We start from the raw sequence: 15,610 nt of genomic DNA on the forward strand, positions 1-15,610 counted from the left end.
GGCTGGAAAAGACCTTTGAGATCATTGAGTCCAACTGTTAGCCTAACACTGCCAAGTGCACCTTTAAATCATGTCCCTGAGAACCTCATCTATGCGTCTTTTAGACACCTCCACGGATGGTGACTCAACCACTTCCCTGGGTAGCCTGGTCCACTGCTTCACAAGCCTTTCCATGAAGAAATTTTTCCTAGTATCCAATCTAAACCTCTCCTGGTGCAACATGAGGCCATCTCTTCTCATCTTATCCCTCGCTTCCTGGGAGAAGAGACCAATAACCTCCTTTCAGGCAGCTGTAGAGAATGATAGGGTCTCCCCTCAGCCTCCTTTTCTCCAGGCTAAACAACCTCAGTTCTCTCAGTCCCGCCTTATAAGACTTGTTCTTTAGACCCTTCACCAGCTTTGTACATATGGCTGCCTCTTATACTGCTACAGACAGACACAGAAAAAATACATAATTTACTGATAGACAAAAAAAGATAAACTAGTGAAGCAAATTCTGTTTTTCTTGCTGATAAGACATTCAGCAGAAACCTCTGAAGCATTGGAAGAAAAATGCTTAAGGGCAGAATCACATTATCTTATTTGAAAATCTCCTGGTCTACATTTTAGTAGCACCTCTCAGCTGTGTTTTCACTATTATAAAACTCTGTGTGTGCACTGTTACACAGCAAAAGACAAATGGTTGAGTATTCATCTAGAAAGCACGGCCACAGTGTGCACCTGAGTTGCCATCTGAGATGAATTCTTGACTGTGTATCTCATTGGAATTCTAGTTTGTATAAGTTGCCAGTGATTAAATAACATCAGGTAAGGATACATTGCCCTTTCTTTTGTTTTAGTGACACTGAGAGCTCTTTAAATGTGTATGTCTTATAGTGCAATAAATATTTTATGTTGACTTTTGCTAAAATCCTAAAGTTGCAGTGTTTGTCATGATGTGGCTTGTGGAGATCAGCCAAATTCTCTCATCTACTTTGCTTCACATTGAAATCTAAATGCTTGTCCCAGGTGTGTTTCCTACAAATAGCTAATCAGTTATCCAAGGTAGAAACAGGGAACAATACATGGAAACTGATGGATTGCATGCTGCTACGTCATTTAATGCAGCTACATCTGTGTGGTTGCACACAATCATGTCCACCCTGGATATTTTATCATTGTATCATTTTATCATTTTATTTATCATTATCTGCCAATGAAGACATAACTGTAGCAAAGCTACTCCCACAGAATAGCACCGATGTGTTTGACATGCAGAAGTAATAGCAGCACAGAGGAGTGCACCAAAAGCAATCAAGTTGGAGTGGACAGAAAGATGTCTGAACCAATCTGTGTTCATGTGCTGCAAATCACTTTAGACTCTGTAGGAGTGAGAAGGATCAGACATTTCATGATCGCTTGGTGGAAATCAGACATTTCCGATTCATTTGTACAAAATATCCTTGACCAAATTTTTCCAGAGAAATTTTCCAGCCAAGTCTGCAGTCTTATAGCAGGTACTTTTTTACACATGCCCATAACCTTAAAACATTTTATGGTGTGAGGCTGAAAACAGAATCTCTTCCCAGAATTACATTTTTATGGGAGGGAAATTTGGGAAAAACTCTGGGAGAAGCTGTTCAACTTTTCCTCCCTTTTAAGCAGTACAGTGAGACTGGCTCACATGGCTCCTTCTCAATCATAACAAAGAACCATAACCGATGGCATCTGCTAATCATGCTTGTGCCTCATGACTGACTGACTTTTTTTAAAGAATTCATACTGAGCTTGCAATGTGAACGCTTTTTTTATTACGAACTCATAAGACCCTATGTAGGAAAATTGTCCTTCTCTATGCAGCCTGCCATTTGCAAAAAACGCACAAGACGGGTGCCCAACAAACCTGAACTGCCTCAATAACCTAGCCCACATCTTTCAAAGACCACCAGTGCAATAGCCTGAGCTCTGTCTCTCATGTCCCCTCCTCACAACACCCATGGCTACTCCCACCTTCTCCACTACACCTCCCCTTATCTCCCCAGCATTCCTGCCCACCTTCCCCTAGCCCAGAATCCCTGCTCACCCTTAGTACCTCCTTGGACCTCTCTCTGAGGTCCACATAGATCCCATCATGGCTGCTAGAATCCCTAATCTCAGTCCCTGCTGCTCTGTACTCTCTCTCCCATCACTTCTCTTTCTTGACTTGATATTTGGGCACAACATGATACTCGTGGTGCTCAGATCAGCCGTGCATGCAGCTAGAGATGCCTCGAGCTGCCAGGTCACAGGTTTAACAGACATACTGTTGGCATCTCATAACTTTTAGACCTAGCCTCCTATCAAATTTCATTGAGATTGGCCAATAAGGTAAATAGTTTTGTTGTGAACTAATAGACAAAAGGGCGAAATGGACCAAAAGGTTTTCGCTGATGTGGAAATCCCATTCTTCAGCCACAAAAAGTGTCAGCAACCTCTGGATTCCCGGCCCTTGGAGGGGAAAAACAGCCAGCTGGACTTCTGTAAAAGGTACCTGTCTCCAAAGAGTCCTGTTACTAAAGGTCTCCAGCACATGCAGTGATGGGACCCCCTGTCCTCCAGCCTGAGCCACCTGTCATTCACTGAGCATGTCTCCTGCTCCACAACCCACTGTGAACGGGACCTTCCAACTCTGTGTCCATTTTCAGCATTGTCCCCTTACTTGGTGAATATCCTTGGGCTTGTTTGCAAGTTTTCACCAGTCCCAGCAGTTTTGTTCCCCATGTAGCATAACAGCTCCTGGTATTGAAGACTATTCTGTAACTACCTAGTCTTGTACATATATGAATGGTATTCTAAATTAAACTACCTTGATTAAGAAACAGATTTAGTTAACTTAGTTTAATCCACTTTGTCTAACAGTAATTTCAATTTATATATGCTCTATTTTGATTGCTCTTCACTTTATTTCTCACATTGATTTTAAGAAGCACCTAGATTGTAAAGTGCATTTGATCATATCATTTAGACATTAAGTTTGGAGTATAGCTTTGGGCATTGTGTACTCTCATTGTAAAATAGGTACCCCGTGCTCTACTATTTATATGCTATGTCTCTTAATGTCTAAATGATATGATCAAATGCACTTTACAATCTAGGCATTGCTAGATCGTATCACTTTCCCCACCTATAAGATATGGATGAGACTTCAAAAACATTTGAATTCTATGGATGCATGAAGAGTTTCTAGATGCATGGTGCTGTACAACAGTTTAACATAGCATGCACATAAAATATGATCATGACATGACACTCGTATTGCAGTTAAAATGTCCTGTTTTCACTTTCTTCTGATTTTCAGTAGACAACGCCAATCACTAGAAGAAAATAATGTCATAGCAGTTCTCTGATTGCAGCTTTGCTAGTTTATGTTAGTAAAATAAGATGGATACAGAAAACGTATATTTACATCAAAATTCTGTATTTCCATGGCAACATTACATGGATATATTTGCTCTGGATATGTCTCGCAACATCTGCGTACTAAAATGTAATAATTACTTGTAGAATAACAGCACTTCGTCTGGCCTGACGAGGTGTAGGTGGAAGAGAGGCCTCCACAGGATCTTACAGTAAAGGCCATGGAAGAAGACCTTGTGGCAAAAGTCTCCATGCACGGCAGCTTCATCCAAGCAGCAGGCCAATAGCATAGGGAACAGAAATTATACTTTTGCACATATCTTCTCCTCTGATTTTTTTTTTCGAACACCACATCAAGGCAGGTGCTGTAAATAGGGACAGTACTGATTTTAAGGAACGCATGGCTATTCCATTTAGTGAAAGAGAATGAATAAGTAACATGGAAACACTAGAGATTGTGAGCAGTCTGTATTAAATTAGTGAATTTAAATGCAAAGGAGACAAAATAAATAGTGAAAAAATATATTTGCACATCCTATGATCCCACTTATTTTCCAATTGCTTTGGCCAATGAGATATAAGATGGCGAGGAGGGTGAATTGGCTGTGCTTCAGGCACACAGTGGGGTACTGCGTTATTAGTGTGGAGCATCTCAGATAACCTGGGAGAAATGTATGCTAGCAAAATTGAGTATGACAGTCTTATTACTCTTTGAGAAACATTGGGGACAGACTCAGTATGACAGTAGATGGGAATAACATACAGACCATCTTCTGAAAGATTTACCAGTTAAAATAAAGGCAGCCTTATTCTTGGCCTTTATTCCTGCAGTACACAACTCATGACTGAATAATTGCTGTGACTCTAATTGTAACTGCAGCAGATCTTTTTTCTTATTCTTTCTTCCTTTTTTAAAAACTTTTTTCTAATTGCTGCGTGAGAGTTTCTTTCACTCTTTGCTTTATTCTTTAATAATTCAGGTTCCTACCTAACCTGAAAGATTTTATGACTAACAGACAAATGAAGACTGCTTAAAACTCTGGCCTTTTTCCTTAATTTTATTTATGGTACCTATTACACAGAACTGTAGAAAAGTAGGGCTGAAATAAACCTGAATTATCTACTCCCCTCTATGCTTCCTGGCAGCATCAATTACAACAGTTGTTTGTCCAATTTATGCTTAAAGAACTCTGGTATGAGAGATTCCACAATTTTCTCAGGCACTTTATTACAGGGCTGTGCTATCTTGATCATTAGAAAGCACATCCCTGTGACTTATCTGGATCTTGACAGGAGCAGATGAAGCCCATTACTTTGTTTCTTATATAGAGTCAGGAATCAGATTATTCCTTTTTTTTGCAACAGCCTTCTGAGTACTTACCTTGTACACAATCATTGTTCTCACTAAGACTAAAGGACTTCAGTTTGCTCAGTCTTTTCTTACAGACCATATTTACTAGACCCGTGATCATTCTTGTTGCTCTTCCTCCAGGCTGCATCGACTTGCGTCGTGTTGAAAATGCAAAACCATTCTAGCTGTGGCCTGACAAATTTTACAGGGTGTATTAATATATCTATCTGCCCTTTTTTGCAAAACATCTCACTCCTGTTTGCCTTTTGATCTGGTGTAACCTTCAGGTCCTTTCTGTTTTGTTCCCACTCCCATGTTTTTACTGTTGACTGTTCCAGCTCATGTACATTTTTGTCCGTGACAGAATTGAAAGGACATTGAATTTTCTTTCTAATTCTACTCTCCAACATACTTGCATTTTTCCCAATTTTAGATTGTCCAATATTTTTGTAAGCGTACCCTCTATTTCATCATATGACATCAACAAAAACACTAAAAAAGCAGAAAAGAGAAGATTTTCCCTGAACTTCCACTCTCTATATTTAGATAGATTGATGGGCATTCTCTCAGTACAGACAACCAGCCTCCATCCAGGTTAAAATAACACCATCATGACCACATTTCCCTAATTTATTATGAAACTGTCATGTGAGACAAGTACGAAAAGCTTTACTCATGTCAAGTATATATGGTACTTTCTGTTCCTCCCCTACTAACAATGCCTCTCACCCTGCTTGAGAAAAAATCAGACTGATTTGGCATGACTTGATCTTGACAAAAACTTCCCTCACTGCTGACCTCCTTGCTTTGTTATCTCCCAGATTTCAAATATTCTTTGGCTTCATTGTTTACTGCAGATTTTTTTCTGGACATGATTGGAGTTGGTCTATAATTCCTCCCTTCTTCCTCTTGAAGTGAGTACTACATACATCTGCATCCCTGCCAAGTCTCTATCAGAAGTGAGTGTTATCTGTTAAATCTGTTTCAGACCTAAAAAGCTTGCTCTTTAAAGATTGTACTACAAAGGTCACCGAGTGCAATCAATTAAAAGAGATCTAAATTATTTTAATACTCTCTGACTTAATCTTTTCTTACTCTTCGCTCACATTTTACAGCTCAGTCATTGCTGTTAACTGTGCTAGGTATCTAGTTATAGCTGAACTTTTACTGAAAACTAGAGAAAAAAAGACAAAAACATTGCTGCCTTCTTCTAGACATCTTCCAATAGGTCTCTTTCACCTAGGTTTCTTTTTATGAGGGTGAATGGTTTTGCTACCCTTCTTATCTCATGCTAGATGCATCTCATTTTCTGCCCTGGCCTTTCTGACTTCAGCATTCAAACTCCTGCTATTCTTCCAACACAGGCTTAAACAACCTGGCCTGTTTTCTGCTTTCTGTACACATCATGCCTGTGTTTAACTCCAGGGTGTACTGTCCCTGGGCACCAACCTTCATTTATAAGTGGAGTGGATAATAATAATAAGTGGACTGATGAGAAACCAGCTGACCCCTGACCACATCACTATGATCCCAGGGTCATGCACTCTCTCTGGTAGGCACAGAGCCTTTGGGTTTCCTGATGCATCCTCATTAACCTGGCAATTTTGATGTCAGCCGGATCCCAACTCTGGACATGATCTCCAGTGTTGCAGTGAACAGAGGCTGTACAGCAGACACAGCTCCGCAGCAGTAAGTGTCCTCATGATTACTCTTGTGCAGATGCCTTGACTCCTTTGTGAATCTGTCCCGTTCACTAGCCCTTGGTCTTGCCCACAGATGCTCCTGACGTGTGTGAACCCAGCTCCTTTGTAAATTTGCATTAGACAGTCAAAGAGATGGTTAAGGGAGCTCCACCTGCACCTCTTGTTCACAGCCAGCTGACACCTGCCCTTCCCGGGCAGCGCTGCTTTCGCCGGGCAGCGCTCGTGACCTCTCAGGTTAGTGCTGAACAGCCACTGGACCAAGGACATAGCACTCCTTTTCTTCCTCAGACAAGACGATGCTTTTCTGTGTGTGCTGGTTTACAGCGGGCAGAAACCTGTGGTCTGGTGTGGCTGGCGCAGTGGTTTCATTATGTGAATTTCTGTCCAGGCTGCCTATAATATGACTGTCACATTCATGAATATCAGATTCCTTCATGTTTTCAAAAGGAAAATTTCTACCAGTTTTACTACTCCATAAAATACATTTAGGACTTGCATGTTGAGTTTATCACAAAATCAAGCCTGTATGGTCCTGAAGGGAGAACCAAAGCCATACATACTGACTCAGTACTGGACCGCCTTCAGCTATAAATGCATTCACTACATCCTTAAGAAGCTGAGAAGAGCACTTTTTTTTTCCTCCCTTTTTAGAAACGTCTAGACTTGTAATTAAGCTCTTTCTTTAGCCGTTACAAAAGCTCTTACAAAAGTGTGTCATTGCATAATGAAAGACGCTGCACAGTTTCTGAAGCAGATAAGAGAAAGTTTAAATAAACTTTTAATAATCTAACAGGACAAAGAAAAAACCCATGCATTCCTATTTCCTATTCCTAGGAAGGTGAGTGAACTCACCTTATATAGGTAGAACGGCAAAGACACGCTCCGTGTAATTTGTGTCTAAAATAATAATTCAGCACAGATCTTATAGAGTACAGAGAAACAAATATGCATCGTTCAAAATGTATACTTAGTCATACACTCCGCATTGGTGTAGACTTTGGAAAACAAGACACATGTGGCTTGGAGTAATCAAGAGAAATCTAAAATTTCATGGTTAGTGAGCACATATGCCCTGCTATAATCTTCTGCATGTAACAGGTGATTTTTAATTCACACGTCCAATAATGGCACAAAAATGACAGATTGATATGAGGATATGATACGTGACCTGGAGCTACTGTAGCCTTATCCTAGAGCAAACGATGCAGTTCCTCTGCACCTCAGGCTCCACATCTTTAAAACTTTGTGACACGTAAGCTGTGTTTGAGATATCTGAATGACAAGTGTGAAAAGGGAATTGGGCAACATAATAATCTGTTGTTGAAATTGTGCTATCCCCACTGAACTCCATGTAAAATTCCACTACTTCAACTGATTCAAGCTTTATTTAAAAGCACAGTAATGTGGCTACTATGAACAGCCTGTTTCTCTGCTTCCATTTATTTCTCAGGCAGCACATAACTTGTAATGCAGAACAGGACCTGAAATCCTGTATGTTTCAGCTTTGGGAGCTGGAGAATTTGATTTCTGATTATAGAAAAGTGCATTTATCTGAGTTGGTTGCTCACAGTAGAAACAATTTATTTAGGGCTAAAATTAGATTTATTTTTTACAAAAAGAAAACAATAATTGAAATTATTTTGGAACTACAGGAATTGTTTTGAGAAGTGTTGCCGAAGTGTATCTGAGAATTCTTGCTTAAAGAGCTTTAAAAAAAAGGACACTGTCAGTGATAGTGTCAGAACCCAGCTCCACATGAATCAACAAGGTTCCAGTAATAAAAGTGTGAAATCAAGTTATGTACACAGCATAATCTTGTCTCTGCCACCATTCTCTTACTGCAGTCACACTGGCTTTGGGATCAAATAAACAGAAGATCACCTTATCATTGCAGAAGACAAAAACAACACTGATATCTTTTCTGGATATATTTCAACAAGTTTTTGACTTCTGTATCTGGATAACAACAAAATGGTGTCTTAGAAAGACACCAAATAATGAGAACTTCTCCAGATAACTTGCAGAAAGCCTATTCCTTACGTAGTCTTGCTTTTACTGGTTGCTATGGAAAATTTTAGTAAGCCATTACATCTGCTACTTGATATACTGACTTCCAAACATTTTCATAAAACTTCAATTAGTTCAGTTAAACTCATTTAACAGAGTACTGTTTTAGTGGAACAAAGAATATTTGCCTTTGTACTTTATATAACTATGCATTAACACAACTAATTTGATATATAATTTCAGATAGTAAATCTGTGTATTATAAAAAAGTATGAAATAATGCATCAGCATAGATCCATAAATCCCAATCTATTTCTTTTCTTTGCTGGTCTACTATATTCAAAGTTACAAGATAGCTCAGAAGGGAAGTTCTAAATTAAGCAATTAGATTACATGAAGTTTTAACTTCAATCTCCACAATTATTTTCTTTTACATTTGGAAACAGTTTTATCTTTTTAATGTTCCTGCTTTTAGAAGAGTGAAGCAGCCTTACAGATGACGACGTTATGCCAGGTGTGATCACAGCAAATCATGGTCAGTCATTTCTGTACAATCTGACATATGTAGGAGAGGATAACGCACACACCTTCCCACACAAATCCCAAACGAGCAGGCTTTGTGCTGAGAGCTAACTGTTTGCAGTGGCATGAAATTCTCCTCTTAAATTGTAAGTAGGCCACAGCATCAGAGTAGGTAGAAAAGCTTTGCTATAGTGGCTTCCTCTTAAATCCATCCAGAAGAGCCGCCCCCTTTCAGACTCTGAATTCTGTGAAGAATTAACATACACTAACAATGTTCCTCATACAGCCGCTCTGCGTAAACTTTCTTTCTCTGCATGTCTGGTGTGCAGAATAACAAGATGTTTTTTCTCCTCCTGCAATTGCCCAGACCCCTCACGCAGGGGGACCTTCCCATTGCAGCCTCCACACCTACCAGGCCCCTGTCTCCTGCCTGCCCTCTGTCCAGCTGCAGAACTAAAAGATGAAGGATACGTGTTCTTTTGGGAAAACTCAGTCAATTGTGATGAAACTCAAAAGAACCATGATATTAGTTGCAGGGTACTGCCACAAAATTGCAGCGAGTAGAACGTAGTTAACATGCGTGATTTGATCTGTCAGAGCTGTCAAGGCACAGTACACTATTTTTTTTCCCTCCACAATGAGGAGTTTCAAAAAATTAACAAGAGAGCTAAAAAAAATCAGAAACAGCCCCCTCCTTAAAACAAAAGACAAAAACTAGCAGTCCTGCCTTTGTTATTGGCACCTGTTTCCTCTGTAGTTTTGCACAACTCACAGAAGCTCTCTGCTTGACTTACTTCACTTAAGAGTAGCTCTCGCAGCCCTCTGAAGTGTGCTGAATTTTTATTGTTTGCACAGTGGTCTGAAGACAAAAAGCATTATATGCACACTACATTGCCACAACTTCATTCTACTCACTGTCTTCAGCATTTTTTCTTTATTGGCCATAGTCACATTATAAACAAATAGAAACAAGCAAACCCCAAACAACAAAAACAAACAAAAAACCTCAACCCAAACCAAACCAAAATAATAAGCAAGAGCTTCTAATTAACTTCAAAATATGAAAAATATTTTAAAAGTATTAGAGAATTATTTTAAGACCAAGTGAAGGAAAAAAACCTCAAAAGCTTCATAAATCCATTAGATGTGCCTTTGTAAGTTAATGCCACTATAGCAAGTTCAAAAAGAAGCAGGGAGGAATTTTGCAAAACCAGGCTTCTTCCTTTAAGTCAACAGCATAAATGTGCAGAAGGTATTTTATCAATCTGCCATTCCTGTATAGAATACAAACTTCAGCAACATCACTGTTAACTCTAGCAAATCTAAAAACTAAGTAGAGTGGGTTTCCAAAAAGCAAGTAATGTTTTTCCAGGCCAGTAATGTCTTTGGAGTTGCCTTTAGGAAATCAGATACAAAGCACATCCTAGAATAGATCTAAAGCTGCTGTCAATGATACCTGGTGCAAGCTCAGGCCCCAATAAGCTCCACCATCAGAGAGCCATTTAGCTGATGGAAAACTACTCCTGGTGGTGTTAGGTTTCACTAACTACAGAGATTTGCTAACCAGAGCTCTAGTGTAGCTGTGACAGGGCAATAATACAATGACTTAATTAGACATAGGTGCACATCTGTTCATTCTACACCAACAGATTTTAGTTTTCTTGCAATAATTTGTTTTTATTCTAATCAAAGCACTACATTTCATGGCTTTAGATTAATTTTTCTCCCTGTTTAAGAGGAATATCACATAAAATAACATAGGCTAGAGTTTATACTACTTGCTTTAGAAGAATAAGGTGATTGTGTGCTGCCTGTACAATACAGTTACACTAGTAAAGTAACCCATGCCAACGAGTTCTCCTGGGTGCAAAAACTCAATTGTCTATACTGTTCAGGTTTTTAGAACAGTCTTGGGTAAATGCACACTGATTGAAACATCTCCCTGTTACTCAAACTAAAGATGATTTCCACTAGGCAATTTGACCTGGCCACTTTGTTTTTAAGGCTAGCACAAATAAACGGTAAAGCTGGTTGGCATTGCTGGCAGAGAGTGACTCCAGCTAATTTGCTAGCATTCACAGAGGTCTCACAATTAAAGTAGTGAGATGCAGTAAGACCAGACTGCTGGAATTTTGCATCAAGTACGTGCATGACCACAGCGGGCACAGAAAGTCACACATGCGTGTTACAATTGTTTCAAAGGTGAGATTTCCAGGTAATAAACCGATGAAGGAGGATGACATTTCTCTTGCCCATCTGTGAAACTCTCTTCCTGAACGATGCATATAAAAAGTCTATCACTTTAAAAACATAATTGTATCTAATGAATACTTATATTTCTGCATTTGCATTCCCATTTATCCATAAATAACATGCATATCTTGCTTTGGGTTAATTACGCTGCTTTAGTTAAATTGTGAAGCTTCACCTACATGCAGTAGCATAATTTGTTAAGCCTGATATTGAGCTTACATTTAAGAAAGGACTACCTGGGCCATATATTAAAAGAAAGCAAAACAAAATAGGATTTCTTTTTTTTTTTTGCTTTTGTTACAGACTTTTTACAAAACATAGTTCTAAACAGCACAGCCCTCGAGGTCTACATGCCCAGAAGTGTGTCAATTTATTCATCTGCTAGAGGTGAGCTCTCACCTCATGCAATACAAAGGCCCACATCAGTCTTCCAGGTGCCATTATATTAAACCATACCAGTGGTGTAGCAAACTTGGACTCATCCAGCCTCACAGCACTGTCACACATGCAGTCTCCTATTCTGAAGTGAGGAAGGAAAACAATATATCGTTCCTGGCAGCAACCCCATACCTCAGGCACCTCCTTGCTTGAGGTACACCTTGCATGCTAGATCTGCCAGCTATCCCACCCTTTCATGCTTTTGCTACACAAAATTTACAGACAAAACCAGAAAAGAAATCTACTGTATCTCTACCATAGTCACTCAGTGATCTCTTCATCTGGAAAAAAAAAATATATATATATATGTATATATTCATGGACAGTTGTTTAGGATCCCCCAAAGAGCTAGAATTCATAAGATACATTTCCATTCTAGGTTTCCAAGCCTGAATTTGTCTCCATTTTTGTTGTACGTGACAAGGTACCAGCAACATTTGTGAATAAATCACATATTTAATAAAACCTAAACCATAAAAATGAGCTATGCCTGCAAGAACATAACTGGAAGGAGTTAAAAAATTCTCTTCTACTAAAAAGAGGAGGAGGTCAGGATGATTAGGCTGTGGATATCTCTATTATGTAGGTGACTGCTTCCTTTGAAAAGCTATCTTAGATTGCATACTAATATGAGTTTTCTGGAAAGGAATATTACATGGTTTGTGCAGACTCTTGAATGCAAAAGAGTAATTACCATTCTGCTGGAAAATGTGACAACCTTATCAAGGCACCCAACATTTGTTTTTTGAACAACTGGAATTCTGAAAAACCATGTGCCACGTGGAGAAATGCCAAATTGTAAACCTATCAGCTCCTCTGTTTTCAAAAAGATCAGCAACAGATCAAAACGAGATGTTTAATTTCTGTTGAATAAAGACGTCTCCCTATGGATTTGATGCTATAGTCCAGAACTTTAAGTAACACTGCCAATTTTTAAAATTCACTGTGTTATTGACGTCTAATGTACAGAAGGCTACAAATATTCTCCTTTATGAGATCCACTAATACTGGAAGACACAATAAGAGATTTCATTTAAAATTCTATTTTTATCAGTGAAAAATTTTCAGAATCCTGTTTCCACACATATTTTTCCTAGTTTCTTCATGGATCTACTTTCACTTAATTCCCAGTTTTGCTATTATAATGGAGGTCTCCAAAATAACCTACAAAAATAAAATTTCTGTTTCTCAGTTATTGTGCCATACTCTTCCCAGGGTTCAGAAAAAACCCTTGAAAAATATTTGACCAGAACAAAACTGTTGTGCTAGGTAACATTCTATCAAAACTCACAGCTATGGAACTGAGAAGAAAACCTTGGTATTTTGACTTTACTTTGCGGATAGGTTGTATTTCTGACGCGAATAAGCCAACCTTTTCCAAACTGCAACCCTCAGGTCTATTTCTGTAGGAGAGTGACACTAACTTCTGACAAACTCACATAATATGAGCGCTTTCCATAGTAAGCAGTGATAAAATATGGCTATGAAAGTGCTGCCAACTCCGGTATCTGCCTCAGGTTCTGTAGTCAGAAAAGCTGAGGATGGCAGAGGAGCTGGGGGTGCAAAACCAGCTCAGGTGTATGTCTTACAGGCCACTCGTAAACAGTGGTAAATTTAAATAGTAATTTTCAACTGGGACTTACAGCTAGAAAAACCAGCAGCCACACAAGGCAATCTGCAATGAATCCTATGTAATCAGTGGAAAACTTTCTGTTATCCTCAAAGAAATCAAAGCGTGCGTGCTAGTTTTGGTTTTCGTACTGCACTACCATCATAATTTAAATACCTCTGTTAGCTTTGATCAGCCTACGGTCAGTGCAGTAACTCTCAAAGAGAGTTGAAGGCTTCTGGTTTAAAACTGTGGAATTAAATACCATGACTATCACTCTGTTATATGTTATCACTGTGCATTGAGGGATGGAGATAAGGCGTCAATATTTCTTTTTGTATTTTAATTTAGGATCGTGCTTTTTATATTGTGTACAAGAGACTTAAATACTAGGGACACAGTTAAATTTATTCTCACACCAGAAAGTAGCCACAAGACAATTAGGAATCTGTCTGGTCAGCAGTTTGATCTTTATTGATTAGTCTGACAATCATGATGAGATCTAAAATATATTTACTGTTACAGAGTAACTTCGAAATTAAGGGCATGATGGTATTGAAATGTTGATTATAAAAATTCTTTTACTCAAAATCTCAGTAAATATAATTAAAGCATGTAAAGAGAAAAAAGAATGTCAGCTGAGATGAAAAACTTTTTATCTCCCATCTTTGAATCTAAAATTAAATCAATGTTAACAGGAACAAGCTATTTTGGCCTCATTCAAGTAAACAGATAAATTCCTGTTGATCAGAGTGAGAAAACAATCTGACTGAAGAACTATGAAAAGTCTCATCAAAAAGTATGTCCCTTCTTAACATCCTAGCTTTTACCACCTAATTCTTTATAATGCCATAATTTATGGATGTTTTTAATCATAGAGGCTTCTGGCTTGCTACAACCTGAAGTATGAATGTGAAATATGATGAAGAAACATACAATTAAAAATTCAAAGACCTTCACTGTTTTGTATGGTATAGATAATCAAAAGGAGCCCAAGCACCCTGCCATCTTGGCAGGTTATGGTTGAACAGATTTTCAAGACTAAAAAGTGCTAATGCATGATAAATCAATGTTAATTTTAACATAATTCAGAACATGGTGTGCTACTCCTACCTCAGATGAACCTTTTATCATCAAACCACAACTGCACTGGACACCACAGTAGATGTGAATGTGAACACTGATGCTGAAGAAGATGGTAATGCTCTGCCTATAGACTATTTACGGAGCAAAAAATCCTCATCTTCAGAGGTTTTGATCAACTCGATTTTGTGCAATAATCACAGACACGAATACATGTGCATTTCAGTAAGGTATCTCATAGTCCTTCAGATCAATTAGTGGTTTAGCTGATGGTTGCACTGAATGAAATGGAGATTAGTAGGAGAAATGCAAATTGGGCAGGAAATTTAATCCAAGGACAAAGCAGGTAAAGTACTTCCAGGAGGTAAAGTACTTGGTGTGGGGAAACCTCTTCTGGAGAACCAGGGATCAACTGGGTAGTGGAGAGCCTGCTGCGTGATGAGACGATGCCAAACTTGCCTTGTTCAGCAATAACTACATCACAGTAAAGAGCAGGCACAGTGTAAGGAAGGGGTTTAAGCTATGGGATTCTTGGCGCGAAAACCCAATCAGAAACTAGCTATGAATATCTTAAGGCTAGAAATGAGAAAGAGGCTCCTCACTGTGAAGTTGCAAGTATTCTGGGCAACCTGCCACGGAGTGTGAGGAGGACAAATCATGAACTGCTTCTAAGGTGATGCTCAGTACAGTTATAGAGAAGACAGAAGGCATGAAGATGTGCCAGGGGAGGTTTAGGTTGGACATCAGGAAAAGGTTCTTCCCCCAGAGGGTGGTGGAGCACTGGAACAGGCTCCCCAGGGAGGTGTCACAGCTCCAAGCCTGATGGTGTTCAAGAAGAGACTGGACAACACCCTCAGACACATGGTGTGACCTGTGGGGTTGTCCTGTGCAGGGACAGGAGTTGGACTTGATGATCCTTGTGGGTCCCTTCCAACTCAGGACATTCTGCGATTCTAAGACCGCATGATATGGTTCCTATAAAGGCAGCAACCACAGTAGAGAGCTAAGGGGATATGTCTTGTCTCGGTTTGTGACCTTGCAGAGAGAAAATCATCTTCTTTCAGGAGAGTTTGTGAGAATCAGCCAGATCATCTCTCTCAAAGTATTCACCAGGGAAAAAAATCCCAGTTTTCCCATTCAGCCTCAGGGGGTCAGTGCTGGACAGGTGCATCTGCTGCCTGCCAGTGCTGCAGTGACATAGACAGCCAGGTGCCCAGACCCCTTCCTGGGAGGCTCAAGGGGCAGCAACCTTCTCAAGCCCAGCTGTCT

The 15,610-nt window shown here is 39.4% G+C and overlaps 1 protein-coding gene across 1 annotated transcript in view; it reads right to left on the minus strand.

Moving 5' to 3' along the window:
- CAMK4 (calcium/calmodulin dependent protein kinase IV) overlaps window positions 1–15,610 on the minus strand; it is a 167,030-nt gene that overhangs the window by 15,335 nt on the left and 136,085 nt on the right. The gene's annotated exons all lie outside the window — the stretch shown is intronic.

This window comes from Caloenas nicobarica, chromosome Z (assembly GCF_036013445.1).
Source record: "Caloenas nicobarica isolate bCalNic1 chromosome Z, bCalNic1.hap1, whole genome shotgun sequence".
In the NCBI taxonomy this organism is placed as follows: Eukaryota; Metazoa; Chordata; class Aves; order Columbiformes; family Columbidae; genus Caloenas; species Caloenas nicobarica.